The 27,074-nt window shown below is 41.3% G+C and overlaps 1 long non-coding RNA gene across 1 annotated transcript; it reads left to right on the forward strand.

Annotated features, from left to right (window-relative positions):
• LOC110404197 lies at positions 15,328-17,590 on the forward strand. Its single transcript, XR_002442095.1, has 2 exons — positions 15,328-15,731; positions 17,465-17,590. It is a non-coding gene; the product is annotated as an uncharacterized LOC110404197 (long non-coding RNA).

Raw genomic sequence — 27,074 nt, forward strand, 5'->3', positions numbered from 1 at the left:
CACTTAGTCTCCCACTATCACTTAATCCCTCTTTCATCTATGCCAAATTCCAGCTGCAGACCGTACTTGCCTCCAAAGAACCAGAGCTAATAGCAAAGTAACAGTCATATCTATTGGCTCTTTCACCAGCATTTCACAACAGATATCACATGATTAGGTGTTAAGTGGGACTATTTGCACTTTTGCTTATAACACATGTAATTATGTAATTCTGTGTAATGCCAAAATGACTATTTAAGTAGCAGCTGCACAAAACAGAGATACTGGTTGGACAGCACAGAAAATACAATCTTAAATAAAACCATCACAGTAAAAGTACATAAATGCATAAACAAGTATATATACATATTTACTTATGCACCTTCCATGGAGTGTTTTTCAAATGTAGACACATTGAGTGTTTTTTTCCAAAAAGACTGAGTTAACAGTTCTTAAGCAAGACTCTGCCTCTCTTCCTCCTAGGAAAGTTTTGCTTCCTTACAATACAACTTGTGGTTTGACAGATCCTTAAAACCTAATGGATGAAGTCCTTTGAGTTTATGATCTCATCCATCAGCTGCTGCTGATGTTTGTCACCATCTGGCTGGCACTAGATGGCTCTGTCAGAGTTTTAGGTGAGGCAGCAAAGCATGTATGTGAGCACTGAGTTTGCCAATGGTTTGAAAGCTCTGCCTGGAAAGGCGCTTACGGGTAGCTAAATGGGAGAGATGCGTGCAGACAAACTGCATAGAGTCACCCTCTGTCGAGTTCCTCTTATGGAACTGGACGAATAACTTGCCCTAAAATAATATTGAGGAAGGTACATCCCGTTTACATTTAATATTTTTCAGAGGAGATGTGACCTATTTTCATGGCATAGAAGCAGAGCTTCTGTGAACTTTGATTAAGCATATCACAAAGTGTCCAGGTTAGTTAGGAACGCTGCAGTATTTCAAAATATGTCCCTCTAACTGTATGGGCAAGGTGGTGATGATGATAGGAGTCTGCCACCGAGGTGTTCCACAGAGGTTAAAAGAAGATCACCATTTGTTTAATTTAAATAAATCAATTTGTTAAACAAGGAGCTGCTGAGATTATACAGTTAGAGGGTGGACAGCAAAGAAAGATAATTATTTTTGTTTGCATAAATCATTTTCTTGTTACTTGGGGATCAGAGTGGTATTGTTTGGGTTTGAGAAAGGAGGGCAAAAGAAGATAAGCATATCAATTTGCTGATCAGGGTTACATGGGATTTTGCCTTTGGGCTTGGCTAAAGGAAAGAAGATCATTACTTTTATTTAAATAAATCAATTTGTTGTGATCAGGGATCACATGGGGTTGTGCAATTTGCAAGGAAGGCACAGGAAATTCTCTTTTATGGATAGTTTGGTGTAGAGCAAATATTGAAACGCTCCTCTATCAAAAGGAGAAAGGATGGGAAAAAAAAAATAAATAAATAACAACTTCAGGACCGCAGAGCTATGTTTAGATTTTGTTCTTTTTTAAGATCCCATCTTTGCTATCTTGTGATGGTCTCCACTCTGACTTACACTTTTAACAAGGTTCTGTGTATGTACATGTGTATGTGTATATAAAACACGTATTTAGATAACACATATAGATAGATAGACGGACACACAGACAGACAGCAGCCAGTAGGACCCGATCCTGCAAAAGCTTTCATATTGCTGTAACTAATGGGAAAGCTGTGATTGCCTTCCCAGGAGGTAGGACCAGTCCTCCAGTGAGGAATATTCACTGAAATCAATGGCCATTCTGTGCACAGACACTTTGAGGGCCTGACGTTCATTGCTTCTTTTCTGAGGCGATTAATGAAGCTCTGTGTGTAATTTTAAAGGCTCTTCATGAACTAACTGGAAATCTACAGCACTGAACATCAGTGAACTCATATCCAAAACTAATAGGCTCAGTATTACTGCCAAAAATTGACTAAGCGCTCTTTGTGCCTGCAAATAGGGTTCTGTAGGCAGTATCCTTCTATCTGCCTTCAAGGGATAATCTCCTCTTACAAATAAAACAATTGTTTCATTTGCTCATTGCAATGGTTGAATGAGGCTGCAGAAATGAATGTCACTGGTTTTGAACGTTCCAAAGTCAACCGAGGGAGAATTTGGGGAGTGGGGTTGCTTTCAATTAACATGTATTGTTCTTTGCAAAGCTAGTTTAAAAATGCATATTCACAGGTTTGGAGGCAACACATGCAAACTAACAAGCAAACCATTCTTAGACTCATATCATAGATTCACAGAAGGTCTTAGGTTGGAAGGGACCTCAAAGTCCCCATCCAACCTTGCTCTGAACGTCCCCAGGGATGGGGCATCCACAACTTCTCTGGACAACCTGTTCTAGTACCTCACCACCCTCTGTGTCAACAGCACCACTCAGGTTGGTGTCATCAGCAAACTTGCTGAAGGTATACTCAATCCCACTGCCTAGGTCATTGATAAGGATGTTGAGCACCAGTCCCAAGACAGACTCCTGGGAGGCACCAGTTGTCACTAACCTCCACTTGGACACAGAGCCACTGACCACAACCCTCTGGATACAATCATCCAACCAACTCTTTATCCAATGAATAGTCCAGCCTTCAAATCCATATCTCTCCAATTTAGAGATAAGGATGAGGTGCAGTACCACGTCAAAGGCCTTGTACAAGTCCAAGTACTTCTCACTATACCAAATAAAAAATGGCCTAAATGTAGCGCGTAAGTAAAACATCTGTATATGCAGGAACAAGGTGTCCCATACATTACCTTGGAGTAAAAAGAATGAACAATCTAGTTAGCTCTTTAACAAATTAAACAGCGTTAGAGTAATTACAGAAAACAGTGGGCCTTAACCATCCCTTGGGTGATTTCAGAGCCAATGGCGCAGTCCAGGGGATGAATTTGCATTTATAACAAGAATGATAAATCTAACTAAACATCTTTATTTTTACAGTACGTTAAAGAAGCATTTTTATTTAGTGCAGTCATATATCTCCACATTATTTTGAAGTATGCTCCTTTATTGCTTTTATGTCTTCAGAATTGCCTGAGGAAAGCATCCTTTTCTCCCTGTGTTTCATTGTTGTTACCCTTGTAGAGCATAACATGCACAAACTTGATTATGATTAATTGAGGGCTCTGGCAAATTATGTTTTTATTCGTTTCCATCTAAGTCTTCCATCTGCTCAAGGAAAAAGAAGGAAATTTTACATTTATAAGGACACTTAGGGCTTTGTGGGTAAAACATTAGAACAACATGTTCAGCAGTAATGGCTACAAGTGAAGACAGCCTTTCTTCACTTGCATTCTTGCTCTTAGATCATCAACACAATGCACCACCATCCTACAGGGAAGGCTGAGACGACGATAACTAGTCAAACCGCATTTGATCCAAAATCTTCCTGCAGAGCTGGAATTTCAAACTGAATTAAACCAGCTTAGAGTATTGCTCAATTAGATCCTACCACCAAAGAATCACTTAAAGTACTAGGTCTGTAAATATAAACACCTGTGTCCTTCGGCACAATGCATGTAACGTCAGGCATGCTATTTATAAGATGCTCTGATGAAGTTCTTACCCAAGGTGATGCAGCTGCATATACCAGCCCCATTAAGCCTGGTGTACCACATCAGATAAGGCCCTTCCTTCAGGGTTTATGATTCAGATATATATATGCTTGCCATCCCTGGAAATTGGCAAACGAGGTTTCACTTGGCAGTCTGGACTTTGCTTAATAGGATGAATGACAGAAACAAGAAGTCATGTTTAACTTGTATGAATGCAGGGAGGAAAAGGCAGGGCTTCTTCACTTAAAGACAGCCTTGTTCTCCAGCCCTGTTCAAGCACAGCATGGAGTGGTGCCTTTGGCTAATGAAATAGCTAAACTATTTAGAGATCTGCTTCTCCAAGACCAGGGAGTTGAAATAACAAAACAAAAAAAAACACAACAATTTCAGCAAAAAATGGAGATACATTCTGCCAACTGTTAGCCACATCAGGCACAGCTTGTGTCAGATGGCTAGCAAGGAAGTTACTGTGGTGCTTCTGCATCCAGGTGGACAGAGGGGAGGCTAAGTATCAAAACCAAGAAGCCTGTGGTCCAAGGGAACCAGGCCAGATTTACAAGTAGATACAAAAGCTACCCTTCTTCTGCCAAAGTTTGCAAAAATCCTTGTCATAGACATACTGACAGCAATGCTGTAAAAACTCTCAGCAATACGCCAAAGGTTATTTTCTCTGGTTGTCTCCAATAGATGAAGAAACCACTTTGTCTAACTGACACAGTTTGTGCAGTACAACCACCTCTATGGAAAGGTTTTTGCGTCAGGCCTCCACCAGGATGAGTGAACCAAGAACAAGGCTGCAGATAAAGGCCACAGTCACTGCCAGGTCTACAGGGAACATAACCAGCAGTCTGTACTTAGCAAGGAAGGATGTTCTGTTAAGTCCAAAAGGGTCTCAGGCCCAGCTGAGTTGGTCGAGTCACTTAAGCATTTTGGTTTCTGGGCTCACAAAACAGAGAGGCTGCATTTACCCACTTCAATGACACAGTTGCACTGGAACTGAGAGGTGCCTGATGGCTTTACCAAGAAGCAAACACACCTCCAGGCTCAAACAGGACATCACACAGAAGATGTGGGGAACAAAGTAATTTGCTGACAAAGTTACTGGAATGTGGGCTCAGAAGCCCCTGGAAATGCTGTCCCAGCTGGCTCAGGGTGCAACACAAGCATCTCGCTGCAGTCCCCTTTTCCTTGCACATGGTGCACACACAAGGGCACAGGAGTTAATCCAGTCTGCGTGGGAGGCTCTGCATGAAGCCTCTTTAATTGGGCTTTGTGTGCATGTGTGAATATCATCCTGATACTTGCAGGGTACTTGGGTAAACGTAAGAATGGCAGCACAGCAGAAATGGAAAATGTATTATCATTCATTGGCAGCAAATAATACATTTGATATCCGCCATCCCCCCTCCTTTTTTTTTTCCTGCTGGCTGTGTTTGTGATTGTATGTGAAAGTAATTTCTGAAGAGTTTAGCTAATAATTAGTGGTGAGAAGACGCTGTCAGTCCCTCCAGACAAACAGGAAATGGTTGTGGCTGACAGTGTGCCACGTGACTGCTCAACTTCTCTGATTTAATAAATACTAATCTTTATGTCTTTTAGGAGCATTGTGCAATATCTCTGCTTTGACATGGGAAATGATCAGTACATGCCAAAACTATTCCTGTTATATAAAAAGGCAAATTTTCCTTATTTACTTTCAAGACGATATTTTTCAAATTAAAATTAATACACATACAGATTAGATCTTCTCTTACACAAATCTAAGCAAGATGCTATTTAGGGTGTGCCTCTTCTCCTAACAACAAATTCTTCCAACATCAGATAAAATGGATTTATCGTCATATTCCTCTTCTATCTTCTAACTTTTGCTCAGTGGGAAAGCATAAAAGACACAGGTGACCCTCCAGAAAAAAAAATCTGCAGAAAACAGATTTAAATGAAGGCAATTGGCAAAAACCCACAAGATCACTTGGGAGTTGCCAACTTTGCCAAAGATTTTGCCTTGAGCAAACTCTTTTCCTTCTCTGTGCCTCAGTTTCCCAGCTGGAAAGCAGAAGGTGCAGGAAGGTATCACAGTGCTTTCCCTTCCTCTTTCTATCTTGTCTGCTCCCACTGCAAGCTCTCTGAGCAAGTCTCATTATGCTTATAGCAGATGGGGGCTCCAAACTCAGCTGGAGCCTTCAGGCATTACTATAGTATAAATAACAATAATGATGATGGAGTGTTAAAACAGACAGAACGTGTTCTTTGTTCTCTGAAATGTGATTCAAACTGTGGCTGGACTTCTATTTAACACCACCAGCTAGTTTATTTATGAGAGGATTTATCAGAAGTGGTCGAGTTTAATTTTCTCTAATTCACACTGCATGAAAAATGGCAACTGTCTGATTTTAATCTATAACCTGATGATAGGGCTTCCCAGAACTAACAAAAATACCACATTTGAGGTATCCAAACAGCTACTGTAACACAGCAGCACAGGCTGATTATGCCTGCTGCCTCACACCTCCCCTCCATCCTATCCCTACCTCGTCTCTTCCAATAGGATCTGCGAAGGCCAGAACCACTGAAACAGCAGATCAATTATTAATGGGAATAAAAAATATCCCAGGCATTCAAGAGCCTTCCTGGGCATGCTGACTCACAGAAAGAGTTAATCTTTTGTTCTTACACCAGTCTTTTTATTTTTTAACCAAGTGGATCTGTGTTTGTTAAGCTGGCTTCTTCCTAAGGAGGAAGGAGGAGGGAGAGATGGTGAAAAAATGCTGTCTTTTTCAGATGGAACAAATGCATGAAGTTAAATATAAGTGAGCATTGACAAGCTCACAGATTATCATGCGGTGAAAAATAATAATACAAAAAAGATGGAATCTCCAAACCAATAGAAGAAAGATTCAAAAGCAGGGCAATCAATACCACCCTGAGATCAACAGGAAATGCTCAGAATAACTGTATATCATGTGTGGCTTCAAATTTATAACCGGGACATATAATCCCATTGTAAGAAGAGAGTCAAGTTCAAGAACTTAGCCTCTACAGTAAAGCTCTCATTTTAAGTAAAGAAGCTGAGGTCGACGGCCTCTCAAATGAAACAGATAAGGCGACATAGGGTTCTTGTCAGAAACAAATGTTATGTCTCTCCCTACTGAAAAGCTTAAAGATATTATCAGCAAAAGCCTAGTTGGGCCTGAAATGGGTCCCAGAGAAGTAATATTAACCAGGCTCCTGGCAGATCATTTATTTATCTCAAGCTAAATTCAATAAAGAGAGCCATATATAAGTGAGGGAAAATAATGCAGCTGCTAGTAATTTATCATTGGATGGAAAGTCATTGTTATCCTTATCTCTCCAATGATGTTCTATTTCCAACTGGTAATGAATTATGGGGCTTGCCACATCTTTACTATGTGACAGGTCAACACTACCTCATGGGTACTGTACTGTATTTATGCAATCAATGGGGAGTTTGCTGAGAAAATATTGGCAACCATTTTGTGAGTGACCTGGAGCAGTATGGCCTTATGATCGTCGGTGGTGGTCAGTGGCCATAACAGCATTTCTGTAACCCTTTAATACAAGAGTTCACCTGAATGTTTTAAAAGTATTTTTCACTCTGCTCTTTGTAAAGCCATGCATGTAAAGTCAGCCGCTGGACTGTTAATTGTAAAGCATTCTGTTCATTTAAGCTGGCTCAGCCACCAAAGGGATCTTTTCTGTTCCTTTGTTGCACTTATTAGAGGGATTTATTGAATCAAACTTCAGCACAGACTTCTCAAAAATTGTTTGTGCCTGTGGTCTTTGGGGCACAGCAAAGGCACGAGAAGCAGAGTTTGGCCAGGCTGCTGCTGAGATGTAAGGGCAGGCTCATGAGCAGAGCTGGCTGCCCCACAGCTCACCAATTTCCAGCAGTTTTAAGGAGGAAGTGATGCAATTCAACACCGCGTTTACCTTCCTCAAGTCAGCTGCGAGGGACGCTGCAAGAAAAGCAGTGGAAAACAGAGCTACCTGATGGATGGCTCCGGGAGGAACAGCCCCACTGCTGGGACACCTTGCAAGGACACTGTTTCTGAAAGAGCCCCTTCTCTGGCTCTGCTCTCCCATCCTCTCTTCTCTAGTTCTCTCCATTGAGGTTGGTTTTCATTATTCAAAAGAAAAGGGTGTGTGACCTGAAGTTTCATACTGAAAAATGAGAAATCTACTTTTTGAGTTCTACATGGATTTGAAAGGGCAGATAGTTTCCCCTTGAGCCTTCTTCTCCACTGAGAAACAAGAGATTGCCCATTTGTGACCACAAGCTATTTCAAGAACTGAACAATCCAGAAAACCCCATTTTGCTATAATTTTTTTTAAGTTAAAATTTCTAAAGATAGAAAAACACAGCTCCCCCCAAAGCGTGGCTGGAACACGTTTTGAAAACCAAAGGGAATGAGTTTCACTGAAGAGAAGCAGCAGCCATGTTGATGGTAAAAGTTCTCACAGTCAATAACAGTGATTCAAAGCCATGCAGCGGGATTTCCAGGGTAGTGGAGCCACCCAGAGTGAACTCACCAACATTTCTAAAAGAGCACAACAGGACAAGATTGTCCCTGTGACACATCCAAATGAGGCAACAAGAGGAAAAGTAAAGCTGTCGTTTCCCATTATTATGGGAAAAGGAAATGTGGATACACTGGCCAGTTACAGTTCACTTAAATAATGAATTAGGTCACCTAAGTGATATTAGGTAAGGTGGCTCAGATTAACTCAGATGAAAAACAAAGGTGAAGAGCTCTGGCCATTGTTATACACCCGGCGTGCTTCCTGGTTGCAGAGACACAGCGTGCCTGCTGGCATGCAGGCATGTGCTAATGTGCCTCCTTGGCTCTGCGTGCTTAGGAAAGTCTTCGTAATGGAAATACAAGGGTGCTGGAGGTGAAGCCTGAAGTCCTTTGGCAGAGCAGCGTGTGCAAGAGTTTGACCAGAGCCTGCTGGCTCGTGCACTGGCCCAGTCTGCGCTATCGTCCTGTCAGCTCTGCCAGTGCTAGCACTCATTCACAAAGATTCAGAAAGTCAATGAGAGCATTTCCATATCCTGGAGTAAATAACGTCGCTTTCCCATATACCGACAGAGATATAAATTCCATATGGTTTGGCTATACCAGGAGGGGTTTTTCCCAGATCACATTAACACATGAAAACTCTGATAGTTTCCTATCAAGTAATAACTCAAGGGGTCATCCAGCTGATGCCCTTTCTTTTAATTGCTGAGAAAGTGTAATGGATTTTTACAATTTAAACAAGTACATAGCAAAAAATAAAAAATCTAGGTGTCATATCTCGTATAAACCGAGATAATCCAGAGAAATAAACTCCCAGAAATCAACTATTGACTTCTGAGCCTATCAGAGCCAGCAAGGAGTCTGCTACTCATCAGATACTCTTTCTCATATAGTTTCAAACACACTGTCAAAATTGTGTATAGCTTCTAGCTCCCAGGACTTCTACTCACATACCAATCACTCAATTCACTTTTTAATTTCCATTGTTTGGAGTCCTATCCTAAAAAAAAAAAAAAAAAAAAATTTAAGAAAAAACAACAAAACCTAAAATATTGACTTAAAACTACTAAGGTTTACAGAGGTACAGTCTGGTAAGAATGATGTATGTGTTTAATAATATGTTCCCTGGCTAATAAAATACTAGATTATTTTTGGACTACAGAATTTAAATGGAAGGAAGTTTAACCATTAGGAACCTGTTTACTATTACCAAGGGAATGACTAGTTGGCAGGTCAATAGCTATCAGCAGAAATAAGGAACCACAGCAGCCACCTGTGCTTGTCGCTGTTAGGAAAAAAAATAAATGAAAGGGCAAAAACTGAGAAGTAAAGCTATGGCATAATGGTTTTTTCAGGTTACAAAAAAACAAACAGAAGACTTTGCTGTGGGACTACCGATTTCAGAGTCTAGCAGAAATGGCAGCCAGCTCTTCCAGGCTCTTTAAGATGAAATAGGCAGCAAATACTTCTGTGAAGCTTTTTCTCTAGATGAAGAGTTGAATCTGAAGCATGCTGCAGTGTCTCAGACAGGTTCTTTGTGGCATGGGTATTAGTTGTAAAAGGAAGTGTGCATGCAGGGAAGTTTCCCCTTCTGATGTGAATAGTCCCACCATTCAGCCAGCTGGAGACTGGCCACCTAGAGTTGAAAAGGCCAGAAGACACCTGCTTCAAGAGCATCCTTCCCCTACCAGATGGAAATATTTGGAGCCTTGAGAAAGTTCTCACTTATTGTCATTTGAATGGGTCAGAGATAATCACATCTGCAGAAGAGCTGCACTGCGTCCCACAGGCCAACAGACACGGGGTTGAATCACAGTCCCACTGGTGTCAATGGGACTTTTGTTGTGAAACTTGAGGATAAAGCTACCTATTGCCAGCAGTGAACATTTTGAGAGGCAATGAAATCTTGCTCCTACCCAAGACAAACTTCAGTCCTGAAATTAAATGCAAAGGAGAGGGTTTGGTTTTGTTTCTTTCCCTCTGATTTCTTATTTCCATGTGAAGATGATTTTTATCTCCTTTACCAGTCAGTTATGGTAAACACACTTTTCTGTCCTATAAACTTCTTTGTGTTATATGTTTGTATGCACTATGTTGACATTTACATACCATTAAAAGTGAATTAGCATCATTTCTTGATTCAGATATTCTCTACTATAATCATAGCCAACAACTGTATTAGTAAGTGAAAGCATTGTAACAGCAAGTACCCTACATAATCTGTACAATATTCTTTACTAATGACACAGATTACAGCATCAGTATCACCTAACTACTGAAATACTCAGTACCTAGGTGGTAAGATAAAACCACAGAGAAACTGATTATTTTTTTTATTTCTTGCCAATGAAACTCAAAGAAACTTCAAGTGCCCAAGTTTGGATAGTTTCAAGAAGTTGCACTTTTCAGATAGGAACAATTTTTCACTTAGTAAAAAAATTGAATAGAAAAGCAGAGGACAGGTTTAGCCTTCCCAAAGTCATTATGATTGATCCAGTCAAAATGGGGCCTGTGTGTGACTTTTTTCCAGATAATTTCCTATAATCACAAATTTTCTATGATTTTGAGTTTTCATTGCAACTCATGAGAAAATTATTGCTTGGAAACCACTTGCTACTTGCCTCCCATTTCAAGGGCTCTGCATGTTGTACAGATGCAGCCCAGCACCTGCAAAACACCCTCGTGCTCCCATCCACCTCCTGCTGATTGCTCCTGGAGGTCTGTTGAAGTCAAATTGCACTTGGCCAGCTTTGTACCAGTTGTCCCATCTACAAGTTCACAGTGGCTTAGCAGCTGTTACAGATATTAATGGCAAATCAATTGCTATTGATACAATCATCGTCCTGATCCACAAGCAAAACCTAAAATAAATGGACAAATATTAACTTAGGCTCCAAGTGATCAGGATTTCTTCAGCATGCTTGTTAGTACAAGCTTCCCTTCTGAACTTCGATAAGACACAGAAGAAAAAAGAAAAAGAAACAACCAAGGAGAATTATTGCTGCTATGGACAGCCTGTATTTCACTATCCCAGGTCCTTAACTTGGATTGTCTAACGCTGCCTGTTTTTGGTGCCCTGCTCTCTGTTTGCACAGCAGAAAGATGACTGCAGTGCCAGCTTGCTCGTGGCTCAGAGCCAGCAAATGGCCAAGGAGCCCTTGATTATGCTCTGTGAGACAAAGAACACTTCTACAATAGTGTAAATTAACAGGAAAGGCAAAATGCGATGTTACCTGAAGCTTGCTGCTTGCCAAAATGCTATTGCTAATGGATAAGCAAAGGCTGAGAGCCCCGCTCTGCAGCATGTGCCATGTGCTCCTGTACTGAGCAAACAAGTGCATGGCAAGGCTTGAAATCTGCATCCTGGGACCTCATTCCTCAACAAAGAAATGAGAGCAATGGATTCAGCAAACTTTCAGAAGAATAAGCTCACAGGCTTTGACCACTGCAGACCCAGGGAATTGCGCAGATCTAACTGCAGCACAACCAACATAGCTCCAAGATGCCTTTTCAGCTTGCACAATACACATCTTTTTCTTAAAAAGCAAATTGTTAAATTCTAGCTTTGTGCTGGCTTGCTAAACAGCATTAATATATTTCAACTTCACTGTTTCCCAGGTTGAGGCCTCCAAGAATAAAAAGAAACACTTTAACTGCCAAAAAGTTACGTCTTTTACTCTGAAGAGAAAAATCCTGCACTCCAGGGTGTATTGCTTTAATGTACCCTTTCTTTGAAATTCTGAAAATACTTGTGCACTGATTTGTAAACAAAAAATCTCAACATTTGCAGCCCTTAGTTCTGTCTGAGGTCATATGGGAACTGTGGAGGGAGGCATCATGAGATTTCGCTGCTTCCTCCCGTAGGGCTCAGGTTCTGTAAGCCAGGTAACTGATCCACAGAAACAAGCCACAGTCAGTAGTAAACTATCCAGGACAAACTCCCTGTCACTGGAGTCTTTAAATCAAGGTCAAATGTATTTCTAAACTACGTGCTCTAGCTCTACCACAATGCTGCAATCGCCAATTGAAATCTTCTGGAATCAGCCAAGATGATTAAAATGATTCCTGCTGGCATAAAAATCTGTAATATAGGTGAAATAGAAAGTAGGGGTGAAATTCATCCAAATGCAAAGCCCTGCGATAAAACTTTGAATAGAATTTCAGCCAAAGTGCTTAGAAAGTTCTGGGCCACCCTGCATCCAGTGAGATTTTTAGGGAAAACCCCCTGAACTACACATGGAGAAGAACTGCTATGTCAAGCCTGATTAAGGTTTTGTTTTGCATATGTGAGAGGAAATAAAAAGCATTGCCTTCTGCCCCAGGGTCGCTGCTGGAAGAGAAAGACCAGCTGGGACCTCTGGTGGAATGCAGAGGAAGCTTAACCTTTATCTGCCAGCTCTCCTTGGTATTTGGTAGAGGAGCACTTAAAACACGCATTTCCAAGGAAAAAAACCTCGAAGGAAGCTCTTTGGACATAGCAGCAGGTTTCAGAAGGACTGGAGCCAGCGGTGGAACTGTTGCATGTCCTCTGGGCTCTGCCAGGCCCTGGTGAGTAAGGCGAAGGCGCCAGCGTAGGACGCACACGTCATGTGTGGGACGTGAGAAACTGGTCTGGGAGCCCAGCAACTTCTCCACTTCAGTAATGCCTATTGTAGAATAAGATTTATCGAGGAAAATGCTGACTCCACAACGCACTAATAGAAATAGTCTGTTGAAGGGCAAAACATATGCGACTGCCTTGAGACTCAGAGTGGTTTGGGAAGCAAGAGGTTTTAGCAGACCTCATTTGGCCAAGTCATATTTTAGGCTCCCAGAATGGGCAGCTGTCCTCCACTGCTTCTTCACGGGTACACAGCACCAGGCAGGTGGGCAGAAAGGAGCCACAAACTGCACAGGGATGTTAGTAAATACAAAGCTTCCCCCACAAAGGGATTATACCACTCTTCCCTGGAGTCTGGAATGCGCATTATGTTACCAAATAAAGGAAATTATGCAAAGATAGCCCCAGAGGCAGAATAACCATGATCCACTCATACTTGTGAATACTGGGCAAATATTTACTAGCCACAACTAATTACCTGTCTCTGCTTGTTTTGTTAAATGATCAAAGTGATCAAAAATAATCCATCCACTCATTGCTCATGAATGCGACTGTTTGTACAAAATCACGTCCATTTAGTAGCGGTGCAGGCCCAGATCCTGCAACATACATCACTACTCACACACAAGTGATCTTTGTGAGGGAATTGCTTCTAATCACTTAACACCAGGACTGCAGGATGCAGCCCGACTCCTGCAATATTAAGGTGATAAGGATGTATAGCAGAGCAAGGGTAGGATCAATTGTTCTTAGATGTCTTCTCTTGCTCATCAGCCCACCTGACACACATGAAATATTTGTGAAATCAATTTCAGAAGGACCAGACAAGGCATTGGAAGTACCACAGTCAGTTCATCAGCTGGCTCTTCCAGGAACACTTCAGGAATTAGGATGGGAGCACATTACTCCTTTTCCCACCAGATAACTGCAGTGAATACAACAATAACCCCTGCTCTCAGAGACGCTGCCTTGCACACTGCCTCACAGCCTCACACACTCGACGAAATGAACATCGTTTGCCCCCTTTCAGCAGCTGCTGTGTAGGCCACTCTATAAGCTTAAACTTATTTTCTTCCCCTCCCAGTTTCCAGAGCGCTGTGCAGTATTTTGTATCAGCACTCACTCATGCTGAGGTCCTTCCGAATAAGTTCTCCTGACTCCATTACCTTCACACAATGGCGTTTACCCCTTCAGAGCGTATACAGTCCGTTCACCTCCTGCACAGTGCAGCCAGAACTGGGGACCTCATTCCTGAGTTTGGCTGTCTGAAATGAGAACTGTGCTCTCAGCCCACCTGGAGCAACAAGGACACCAACAGAGCCTGATGCCTGGGCCACTCCTCAGGGAGTTTTCTCCTGCCCAAAGCAGGTTTTGGAGGCAGACTGCTGACTCCCATCACAGGCAGGCCAGTCCGTGTTTGCTCACCATATGCAGCTCTTTCACAGCCCATGGTTTCACTCTCCTTAGGAGAGCTCTGCATATGCTCTTCTGGCATACAAAAAGGACAGCTTTGCAATAAAGGTGCAGAATAGGACTCACTGCGATTTTTGATAAAGTGCATACAAAAGGAACTCTACTTATTTATTTATGAAGTTTCCCTTTCTTTCAGGAATTGTTTGTTGCTCTATTTGATCACAGTACTTCGCAAGCTCCTAATACTTTTGCATAATGTTCTTGCCTTCATTTGTAATCACTCTTTATTCGGTGTGGAAGATGGATTTTTCCAATTTTGTGCTATTACATACCTTAGCGTGGAAAGGATTAGATGGGTTTTTCTTTTTCCTTTTAGTCCTTATTTAACTGCTTGTGCACTTCAGGGATTTATATCCCAGTAGGTCTAATTCCAGGATTATAGGTATCTAGATATCCAGTAAATCATTTAGCAGCGTATAGGTTTAAGGCAACTCCAAATAACCCCTCCAGCTAGCTCTCCAAGTTAGCTGGAAGTACCAGATTTGCGTAAGAGTTATAAAGTAATGTAGAATCACCAATTTAGAGTCTGAATCTACTTTCCTCGAAGTCACTCATAAAATTTATATCCACTTGAGTGCAAATACGGCAAGGCCTTCAAATCCTACTGTTTTAGAAGTTTTCCTTCTTCCTTGCCAAATACTAATCAAAGTCTCCTCCTCCTCTGATTTAGGGTTCAGCTCTCATTCCCATAATAATGTACATTTATTTAGATAAATACTGTCAGGGTGAGTTGACCTAAAATTTAGATTTATTAAAAATGAAATAAAAATGAGTAACAGAAAGTGTTCTGTATTTGTTTTTCTAAATTCCAGTGAAAGCAGCTTCTTGGTTTGGACTTCAGTTTTCCTTGGCATCATCTACAGCCTGAACATTGCCACACTGTGTTCATACGTGAAAAAAAATAGGGGACAGACAAAAGTGAAATTGAGCTCCAGGTTTTTTCTTGTTTCAGCTTAGTGAAAAGTAAACATGTGGTGTTAAAGATCAAAAGCAAATTTGGTTTCTTAGGATCTATTATTCAGAATAATCAGAAGCAAGACTCACAGCAAAGATGAGGAAATCAATGCTTTTTACTGTGTCTTTTAACTTGCTCGTATCCCTTTAAACATGGCACAGGGAGTGAGAAAGACTGCCCTGGCAGAGTGCTAAGCAAAACCATGATTTGTGCCAGTTCTCACCAGGCGTGCCTGCAGATTTGTCATTCTGTGTTTTGGGTTAGGTTATTGTTCCACTGGCAACTACACCAGAAGCTCTGGAGGGGTACAGGTGTTTCAAGGTCAGCTTTCTGGCTTGGTCTGACACGTGTGAGGACGTTAAATACATGACTTAAAATACTTGCAGCACTGGCTGATTCTCATCGACGAGTGAGAGAAGGTGCACTGTACCTGATCATCTTCTTGCAGCAGAGATCATGGAACAAGAGCCTGCTAAGGGAGAGGAACAACAGCATGGCCCTCACCGCACACAAGGAAAGACTCTGGTTCTCCAGCAGGGCCTGGGGGAAGCCAGGACTGCATCTGGGGTGTGGTAAGGTGATAAATCTGAGCACCCCTCCCACACCCAGGGGTAAGTGCTTGTTTCAACTCTCTTTATATTGGGTGTGTCAGAGGTGTGGGCCTAGAGGAACTGCCATAGCCAGAATTAATACATGTTCTTCTGGAGCACAGAAATGAAAAGACCTTTCCAGACAGAGGCTTTTCACCTGCATGAGTGTCAACACAAAGTTCATTTGAGGTGAGTTCTGTGGTGAAGAGAAAGGTAAGGTTAGGTGAGAAGCCTTCCCATCAAACCAAACTTGACGGAAGGCCAGGTCTGCAGGGCTGGATTAGGACTGGGCACATCCCGCCACATAGGGTGGTGAGTAAGATGCATCAGCTCAAGCAGGCATGGAGCTGTAGAAGCACACCTTGTGTTTGCAGTTCCCTTCCTCATAGGGGATGGGAAGGGGGGATTAGTAGTTAACTAAATTTCTGTGCACCAGCTACCATAGAATCAGAGAATCATGAAAGTTGGAAAAGACCACTAAGATCATCTAATTCAACCACTGACCCATCAACACCATGCCCACTAAACCATCCCTTGCCCTGGCTCAGCATGAGCAGTCACAGCTCTGCTTCTAGCCATGTCTATCCTGCACAGAGTGGGTAACCATGGAGGCAGAACTGGTCAATAGTACATGATCCTGGTAGCCAACAAAGGGGACAATGGAAAGTTCAGTACATTTTTCTCTCTCCCATGCAAGAGAGAAACAAAGTCACTGTGTAGCCTTCCTTTTCTGACCACTCAACCTTCTTGCAAACCATTCCCAACTTATGGCCATAGCATGTTTAGCTCAACCCTTTTAAACTGGTTTGAGAGAGCTGATTTATAAATGAATTAATACTGAATATGGAGAAATAATGCATTCCCTTGGTGCCGCATCATCCTGGTCTATCACTCATAACATTTCATGTGCGTCTAGGCCTTGTCAACAGATCCACCTCAAAGGGTGTGCAGGACCAGCAGGCTGCAGATTCAGAAACAGGCAACATCTAAATCCACCACCAATTCAGTAACATCTCTGCCTGAATATGATAGATAAGGATTTCAGGAAGGCATGTCAAAGATAAAAAGAAAGCTACCCTTTGCTCTTGTTTAATTTCCCTTCCAATTTCCTAAAAGGTCTGTTGCAGGAATGACTGTCACCAGAAAGATACAGGGCCCAATTTACAGCCATAGTACAGAACTGCAATAAGCAGTTGCAGTCTATAATTTTCAAGTAACACCACATTTATGAAAACTGCAACAATCCCTTTTGCTGTGATTTGTGGACTCTGATGCCAGAAGAGCCAACTCTTCTCTCATGTAACAGAAAGCAAGAAGAGAAAAAGCGAGAGGAAGATGAAGAAAAACAAACTGGCTGCTGCCTCAGCACGTAGACTGCAAAATAAATAAAAAACAGTCTTAAAAAGTGTTAATAAAATATACGCTAAGAGTAGAAGGGAAGATTAGATCTGACAAGTTGGCCATAGGGCCTTCTTCGGGCTCTTCCCGTTAGAACTGCGACAAGATGACAAGTTGAAAAATTGAACTGTGGTGACATGGCCTGCATTTTCATAAATTTCCTGCTCCTTTTTTATATTAATAAAAAAAATCTATAAAATTAGAAGGGTAGAATTCAACCTTAGGGCTGTAATATTGTGCAGTTCTCCTAAGCATCTTGTACCAAGCTTTGGAACAAATGCAAGAGTAAATGAAAGACCTGTAACAGACAATGCTTTGTATTTACTGAGTAATCAGCTCTAATTTTTTTCTCCAAGGATCCTATTTGAGTGGAAAGACTTCAGCATGAGTTGGATGAGGTCCCAGAGCATCCTGCAATATTATGGAGAGCAGCGTAACTGCCATAAGAATGATCCCGAAAATAAAGTGATTAGTGCTCATTATCTTCTGCTTTTTTCCAAAATCCTACCAAAATCAGCAGAAAAGCATTAATTAGATCTAATTCCATTCTAAAAAACAGTTAAATTCTTTCTAAATAAGGAAAAAAAATCTGGGATTTGGGAAACACTCATGAAGAAACTAGGGATATTGTTATAAAAGGCTGAAGTGAGAGTTTACTTCCCTTACATCCATAAGAAATCAAACCCGGAGTTCTACATCATCACTGTTTAGTGCTGTCTGTGCTTTAGTCAATGTCCAAATTTAAAATCTGAAGTGTCTCCTTTTTTTTCCTCAAAGAAGCAGCCTCAAAATTAAATAAATAACAACTATGCCTTTAGTTTTGCTGTGTGGGAATTTGTTTCCCAATCCATCTTTTGGAAACTCTGAGTTTTTCTCTGCAATGCTAATACTAAATAAACGTAACAGGAGAGATTTTCCTGTTACATCATTTTATTTTTACCATCATCATGATTATTATGGTTGCCACAATCTTTTCTTTGTCGTTTTAGTCACTGCCTAACCAACATGCAGTGCTGCACAGCACATAGTCTGAGTTCACGTTTCAAATGAGCACAGCTGTGCAGAGATTAGAGGTCCAACAAAGAGTTTATCGAAAGTGCATCTAGTATTGTTTCTAATCAGTGAACTGCACAACACCAAGTACAAAGGCTGGCAGGTCACAGAGGTGTTCCTCACACAGTGAGCTCAGTAATAAGGATGTTTCAGGAGAATGGGCTTTTATTAGCTTCAGTCATACATTCAGTTGCGTTGCTATCTTGAGGGGCATTGCACCTTCTTTGAGGGGGCTGCAGAAGAAGCAAATCTTGATCCCCTCTAAGCACAGATGGTTGAAAGTCAGTAGAATTTGCCTGTTTTCTCTCTCAAAGAGATGGGCTTAGTGCCAGCCAGGTTCCTGTCTTGAGTTTCAAGGCCTGGGAAGACCCTGCTCATAGTCATTTGCTTCCCTTTTGGCCAGTTTCTGGGCAATGATGTCAAGACAAATGGCAAATGATTGTCTCACAGAAAGGGAATACCCTCTCTGCTATGACATTAGAGATCTCAAGGGGCAGGCCTGCAGCAAGCTTAGGCAGCGCAGCAATGGTGAGAGACCAGGCAACACCAGGACAGTGAAAGCTCTTTTGCTCACTGGTTTCGCTCATTTGCTTGCCCAAACAGCAGATGATCAGCTGGAACTCATAATGAAAGAAGTTATGTAAGAGCAGAAAGTTTGATTCACCAAGCCGCCACACTGGCAGCACATTTACACAACTTCTCCACCCAAAATCGGGAGGTTTAACCTGTAGGGATAATTGCACCCCTTTGGCAAGGGCGGTAGAGAACACTTAAAAAGGCAATCAGAGAAAAAGGGAAAGCAACATCATTTTGAATAATTGGAGCAAAGAGGTAATACATATCTCAGTGTCACAGCGGAGATTGGCCAAGGTAATATGCATTTATTCTTATCTCAGAATTGTATTTATCAAAGTAAACTACGTTTGAGTTAAAAGGAAACACATAATTCTTCCCTCATTGTCATCTTGAAACTCACAGCAGCTGCTAATTATATTATAGATCTTTCAGAAGCATGTACAGTAATTAACAGTTTCAGCCACATTATTAGACTTGCAGATATATTTTGCAAGCCTGATAGGAGCAAAGGGTCACACAAAAATGGTGTAAATCAGCACAGAATCAAGAAACCAAATGGGAGTCCCTAACTGTACTGGATGAGCTCTGATTTGCACTGGAGGAAGACATCACCTTTAAGACTGTCTGACCTGGGCCCACTCAGTATTTTGGAATTGGTGACAGCTCCCTTTACATCTTAAAATCTTTCAGAAAGAAAAATTGATGTTGTTATCCTTGAAGTTGGAGTACATTCAAGGCCTGTGGAGTTCTCACAGAACCCTTGATAGTGCATCCACCTCTGGATGAATTTGTCAATTCTACAAAGAGGTAAAAATGAAATTTAGCTCAATAACCAGGGTGTGGTTATGCTAGCCACTTTCTCCAGATACCACAGCTGAAGATAAAAAGTGCTACAAGGCATAAATCTAAGTATTATTTATATGTACATATATACATGGGAAAAACAACTTGTATTACAAATCTGTTCTATTTGTCTGGTTTTCATATCAACTGACAACCAGACAAATACTGTACTGAGTGAAATCAGTACTGTACGGAGTAGTGAGTGAAATTCTTAAACCAAAAGGAAGGATGTGGGCAAAAGACTGAAGGGCTGGCATGCAAGATGGAGTTTTCAAAAGCATTATGTGACTTACAAGCTGAACTTCCCATATGAATTTTTTTTTTCTGATAATGTATTCTTAAGTCTTACATATTCTTCTACAAAAACACTATTTTATGGGGGCTGCTCTGAAAGCAACAACTCCTGTTTTATTCTGTTGATCCACAACATCAGAGGCAGATGTTGGAGGTATGGCAGTAGAAGATGAACCTTCCCACCAATATTCCATTCCATTATGTGCCACGTGACAGACGGCAGCTGAGGGGCAGGCTGACAAAATGCAGTCTAACATCGAAGTGCGTACGAAGCAAAAGCGTGTCACTGAATTCCTCCATGCAGAAAAAATTGCAGCCACTGACATTCATTGACACTTGCTGAACATTTATGGAGACCAAACAGTCGATGTGAGCACAGTGGGGAGTGCGTTTCAAGCAGTGGCGGACAGCGACAGTGGGTCACCTCCGCTGGTGCAGATTTTTATGAGTACGGCATGCAGCTCTTGTTCACTGGTGGTGAAAATGCAAAGCTAATGGTGGTGACTATATTGAAAAATAGTGTTTTGTAGGTGAGAATTTGCTCTGTTAAATAGTATTATTACACTCTTTGTATTTGTTGTTGTTTCTATGGAAATTAATAGCAGGCATTACTTTTGGAGTGACCTACACATATCCTTTCAGAAGCAAACTTTCTTAGATACTACAAAACCATATGGAGTGATTATTCAAATTTCTGATTCTTCAATAAGGTGTTAGAAATCCAACAGTAACTAAAATAACAGAGTAGACAAGTAGTTAATATATTCTGTAAGGCCAGCTGGGGCATCAAAATATCATAACCTCTTCCCACCTCAATCACAGCCTTGCAATCTTAACAATAAGATGTAAGTATGTATTTTTTGTGAATTATGATTTGAAAAACATTTTGATATCATTACTGGATAGGTTTGACACGAGCACAAAGCCATATTCTCAATGACAATAAGCCATAAAGGTCTTTTGCTGCTTCAGTGTCTACCCTTGCAAAGTGATGCATTTCCTCCATTCTCATTGTGATTGAGAGTTAAAATAATAGCGGAAAACTTTCTTCTGTGCCCAGCTGGATGGGCAAGGTTTAATGTGTGACATCCTCCATGGGAAAAGAATCTAAAGTAGAGTTTCAAGATTAATATCCAATTTCCAGGCTTTTACACTACTCGGCAATCACTCAAATCTAACAGCGAAGCAAGGAAAAGATTAAAAAGCCAAAGGCCACAAACCTGTTTAAACTTGCATAGTGGGTTCAAAGTTTCCCCTGAGATCTTGAGCTATAGTTTTCAGATATCACAGAAGTACAAAACCTAGACAGTCCCACAGATAAGTTCCTATTTACTCTAGATGAACTGAAGAAATAATAACGAATCACACTTTGGACCTTGTTCTTAGCCATAACTAATACCTGGTTATTTTGGTCACTCACTGAGAAGTGACTTTCAGAAGTGACTAGGAGTAAAATGAGCTCCAAAAAAGGGAAGCTGCTGCTACTGGAGGGAAGGATGGTGGGAAAATACTTGTGGCCCCTTGCCAAAGTGAGAATGCATTACAGTGCCTGTAACTGCTGATAGTCCTGTTCTTGCTGAAAACTCAGTAGGAATCCCACTGACTTTGGAGACAGCAGGAGGGAATGCTGGCAAACAAAAGTATACATGTGAAAAAAAGCAGAGGGAAGAATGAAGTGATAATGCAGAGTCCTTATTTACCTATGTTTGCCATCTACAATCCTCTGGTTGTTACACTGTCTCAATATAGGACAGGTTTTAGTTCTGCTAATGGATGTGAACCAGATCCTGCTGCTCAGCATGAGATCTGGGAATGCTATTAGGAATCCTTCCTCTCTTTCCAACCATCTTACAAGAACAGATATGGCCCAATTTGATGAGGGCAAGCCATTTAACTGTTCCTTCAAATAAAGCACAGCAGAAATCCATTTTACCATTCTACAACTGAAGACATTGACTCTAATGAAGAATGCATGAAGAAGGGAGAAGAATATAATCAGTACTTCTTATGTTCCAATAGCACAGTTACTTACATGGCAGCTCCTCCAACATACCAGGTACTGAACAGAGGTTGGGAGTCTGTCAGTACCCTCCAGAGCACAGTCTAAAGAGACAAGAACTAGCAGGAGGGGACAGAAGACAAAGAAACGAAACTCAGCAATTTTAAAAATTAATTTCATCCTCCAATGGCAAAATATAGACTTTTTCCTTTTCTCGATGAACACAAAAAGCTTTTTCTCAGTCTGCCAAATATTTGGAAGTTATCTGATGTCCTCAGTTGATCTGCTGAAATCCTACTTTGCAGGTTTACCAAGATCTAGGTTACGGCACCTTTTGTCAAATCACTTTTCTCTTGTCAGCAAGCCCTTTCCTATAAAAAAGAACTACACTAACCTTGTTGATAGCTAAGGAAACCCAAATGCTTTCAGCAAATTTGGAAGAATCTTATATTTGAAGACAAATATCTGTCCTTTGCAATGAGATTCACGGGAACTCATCTCTTGGCAGCTGATAAACAGTTGTCACAGCTGGGCAGGCTCAAATTCTGAAAAATATCTGTGGAGCTTGAATACATTGACTCTAAGGTCATCAAGAAACCGGTTCAAAACAGGAAACAACTCTAACCCCATGGATTATAAAGACTCCATATAACTATAACAGGTGCTTACAGTAAATTCCATTATAAGGAACCTCCACCAATAGCTAGAACTGTCAGCTCTTAAAAACGGGGTGTATCGCTTGATCTGTGGCATCAAGGACATGTTTTAAATAACAAATCAAGATGAGCAAACTGGAGGAGAGGAAGAAAGGCACATTGTCCATTACTGTAGCAGGGTCTCATCTTTTTATAGCATTTTAACATCAAGGCAGATTTTATTCTGTTGAGTCCCACTGCATCATCTTGGAAGAAACAGCTGTTATCAGTTCTACGGGTTGGTATTTCATTCTGTATTCTCAGAGGGTTGTCACTGACCTGTCCTTCCTGGTCTCACTGAGCAATGCAGGTAAACAGCCACTGCCTTTCCCTACGAGCGGCTGTTGCTGGCAGCTACTCCCAGTTCTGGAAAACAAATTGCAGACCATTATCAGCTCTTCTGGTAATTGCTGCTGGATGGAAACCGAGAGTGCAATAAATCACAACATCATTATACTAAGGCCCAAATGGTCTGGCATATTTTAGCTTGAGATGGTTAATATAGAAGTGATATAGAATGCAATGGTAGATAAAAATATACTATATTGACTAGCTTGTACGTGGGTTTTTCTGTACATTCTAAATTAAAAGCAAACAAACTTAAAAAAAAAAAAAAAGAAACCACTACAACTTCTCTTTAGCTACAACAGTAACATTTTGCTTTTTAACCTGATGGGAAGGACAATCCCTCAGACTTTAAATATGTGAGCCTTGAACTCTGCACAAGGCATTATATTTATGACAGAGATACCACACATAATGATTGTAGGCTAAAGGTTGGTGTATTTTCATTGTTTGTATTCTGTCTTTAAGGTAATGTCTAGCAACCCATTATATCTCAGTATTCTCGTAAACACAACAGTTTCCAGCAAACTTATTCATGCTCAGGCAAAATGAAGCTGCTCGGTGTGAAGCAAAGTTCTCCAAAGTCCAATATAATGAATGTATTTCAAAATTCAAATGCTAAAAGAAAGAAGCTGAAAAAAACAAGCACTTTCAAACAAGCATTAAGTCATGTGAACAGAAGAAGTTTGACGGGATCTCCCTTGGGATATTCCAGGAACATGTACAATCCCAGGCACGGATCCAGGCCTATCAGTGAGGTGCAAGATAGGGAGGAGTTAGCAGTCATGTTTGAAAATATGCATTTAATGTTCAGCCAAGGAGCGATATTAACAGCCCTTGTATATTTGCCAAGTGCCCAGAGAAAAGTGTAAGGATGGAGCAGAGGGAAAGGAAATAAATAAAGCTGGAGAGGGAATATTATCTCTAACAGATTTTTGTTTCTCCCTCTGGTTCCAGACCAGCTCATCAAAGCCGAAAGGTAATTCCACTCATTGCACTATCTTCCATCTTGTTCAGATTTCATCCCTGAATAAGCAACTGGATTTCTACCAGACAACTGGAAACCTACCAAAAGCGCAATCCTCTGACGTGCTAGCAAAGCTGGAATTAGATAAAACATCCATGAGAAAGACCCACAGATTTAGTGGATGTGACTTTCATAAATGCTAGTGTTCAGAAAGAGCAGCTTTATAGAAAACATTTGCCCTTAGCTTAGAGAGTCTGTGCTGAAATGAGTTAAACTACCTCGTTATCAACTGAATTTTTTTTTGTTCCTTTTTGATGATGGCATCGTTATTAGTTTCATTCAGTTTAAAAAAAAAAAAAATACAAGGCTCTGCATGGCTTGTATTAAATGGTTTAGGATTATTATAATCAAATTTTGATTGAAACACTATTAATGATCTGTCTTGGGAATTTAAAGTATCATTTTGGGGTTGATAGCATCTTTGTGATGGAAAGCATATTTTTTTAATTGGATTCTTGGAGAAAGTACTGTAAGGCTTGTTCAGTTCGTGTTTTAATCCATCCTGCCCTGTACACATGCACATGGTTGCAAATATTCATTTATGTTCATGACTATGCACACTTCACAAGAAAAAAGAAACGGGCCAAGCAGCAGACGAGGCAACCTGCCTCTTTTCAGCCGAGATCATGAAAATGCTGCTTGATGCTACCAAGAACTGCAGCAAGCTTGAGACAGAGGCCACAGTCCCATCAGTGCCAGACATGCCTCCCTCGAATCTGCGACTGTGGTGAACCAGGCCGCACTTCAGCCAGGAGTATTTCTTCTGACCCTTGTACAGCAATACACCTCCCCCAGAGGAAAAAACATGAGATGTTTTCTCTCTTAATATTCACTAGTTTGTGTGCTGAAAGCAACTGGTGCAAGCAGCATGCTCGGAGCAGCACTGCCTGCATCCAGGAGCTGCCTTGGCACTGCAAACAATGGGCTCACTTATCTAAAAGGCAGGGTTAATGCTGCTATGGAGCGATCCCTACATAACTGAGAGCTGACAGCTCTTTACATCACCAAGGATTTAGCCGTACTGTAACTGCTCCTGTGACAAGCCATGAAGCTTTGAACGCTGGACTGTTTGCTTCCAAATCTTTTACACCTTGACAGTCTCCCGAATCATTCAGCAAATAAATGGTGGAAGTTCCTGAATGGTATTTTCAAAAATGACAGCTTTATTGCTGCCATCTTCACCACCAGCTACTCCAGGGTGACTATTATTTCTGAAGATGTTGAGGGTTTACTTAAAGAAAGAAAGAAAACAAAACCCATGCTGCTGCTAGCACTACTAACTCAATGAGCACTGCCTACCAAATGCAAATGGTGAAAAACTTATCTTATGGAACAGTCAGTACTGGTGGCTCCTTTGCTACCACCTACCTGTGTAAATGCAAATTCTGCTAGTGGTGAACCCTAAGATAATACAGTCAGATGCAAACAACTACTTGCCAGCTCTTTCAAATTACTTCACTGAGACCAAACTGCTGCATGCTAGTCAAAGCAGAGCAAAATGACACATCCAGTCCAAATTTGTATCAGAGAAAAACTTGCAGAAACACGCAATTCACAGATCTTCTCTTTCTACAAAACATTTTGCTGTTTGCAATTACATTAAAAAAAATGATTCTTATTTATCTATTTATCAGAGTGGATACCTGGAAAGGAAATGCTGGAAGAGTTCTGTTAATTCCAATACTGTCAGATATTCCAGTGTGCCTGCACCCATTTCTGAGTGTCTCCCTCCAGATCACTCTCTCTTATGGTGACCATTCTTACACCTCCTGATACTGCTGAGCATCAACTTGTGACAACACTCGGCTAAAATCAGCAGTGTCTTTCCACATTTGGGCTGGACTGTAGATGAAGTAGCATTTCCTCAATCTACTCGTATTCTTCAGCTATGCACCCAATCCCACTTTAGGCCAAAATCCAAAAGCACCTCCAGCCTAATCCTCTTGCTCACTTTATTGTGGGAAGGAGCCCAGATGCGTGTGCTGGAAGGAATTTCTGTGGCGCTCAGATCCCAGCGTACCACCACTTGTGCAGCCGTGCAGTACTGACCATGGCCTCAGCAACGAGGGCTGCAGGAGGACCAGGGCACATAGCACTGATCAAGTTACTGCAGCTGTGCCACTGGAAGGACTGAGGACACCTCTTGCTGCCATATAGTCCCACTGTGTCCCCGGAGCAGGACCACCGCCCACAGTATCAGCCCAACCATGGTGCTGTTGTCAACCTCCACCCTCCTTGGAAGGAGGCTCCAACCATCCTACCCCAAACGCAGCAGGACACAGGAGAAGCTGGGTGCTTCAGCAGTGCTTGCTGGACCAGGTTTCTTAGACACAACCCAAACACGTATGCTTAGAACTGTAATCAACTAATGAGAGATTTCTAATCTCTGAGCTGCACAAGAGGCACGATACTCCATTGACAGTGACTGAAGAATTTATCACTTTATCACTTGTTTTCCTCGCTGAAGAGAATCATTTATCAGCAGTGTCACCTGGAGAAGGGTGGGTGTTGTCTGGGGATCAAGGTCCGGCATCGGGGTGTGTAACAAACATTAACCATTGCATCTCACCTCATAGGGCACTATTTTAATTTCATCTTTATTGAGCCTAATTATCAGTTTACAACACTTGTACATTATAGAAGACATAAACCTAGATCACCTCCTGCAGGCCAAAGAGGAGAAATCCTTTCTCCTTGCCATGAACACTGCTGTTCCTGACCTGCTGGGCTTTGAAGAGCACTGAGTCAAGCAGACTGTTCTAGCAATGCTGAACTGTGGTTATTTATGGCAGCATTAGATCATTATGGAAGATTATGGCAACCCTGCCCATGGCAGAGAGTTGGAACTAGATGATCATTGAGGTCCCTTCCAACCCAAGCCATTCTGTGATTCTATGACTTTATGATTCTCTTCTAGCATTCTGAATTTTGGGGTTACTAGCAGGCTTACCCATATACTGCATATCAGACTGTACAATAGAATGCTTTAGGAAATCAAATAAACAGACCAATTAGATTCCCTCTTAATACAACCAGAAAAAAACCTTTGCACTTAAGATCTTTTCTATTCCTTGGAATTCTTTCCTGCAAAATGGAGTTTCTGCAGACTGTCATAAAATACTGTGAGGGAAAGA

The sequence above is a fragment of the Numida meleagris genome, chromosome 10 (genome assembly GCF_002078875.1).
Source record: "Numida meleagris isolate 19003 breed g44 Domestic line chromosome 10, NumMel1.0, whole genome shotgun sequence".
In the NCBI taxonomy this organism is placed as follows: domain Eukaryota; kingdom Metazoa; phylum Chordata; class Aves; order Galliformes; family Numididae; genus Numida; species Numida meleagris.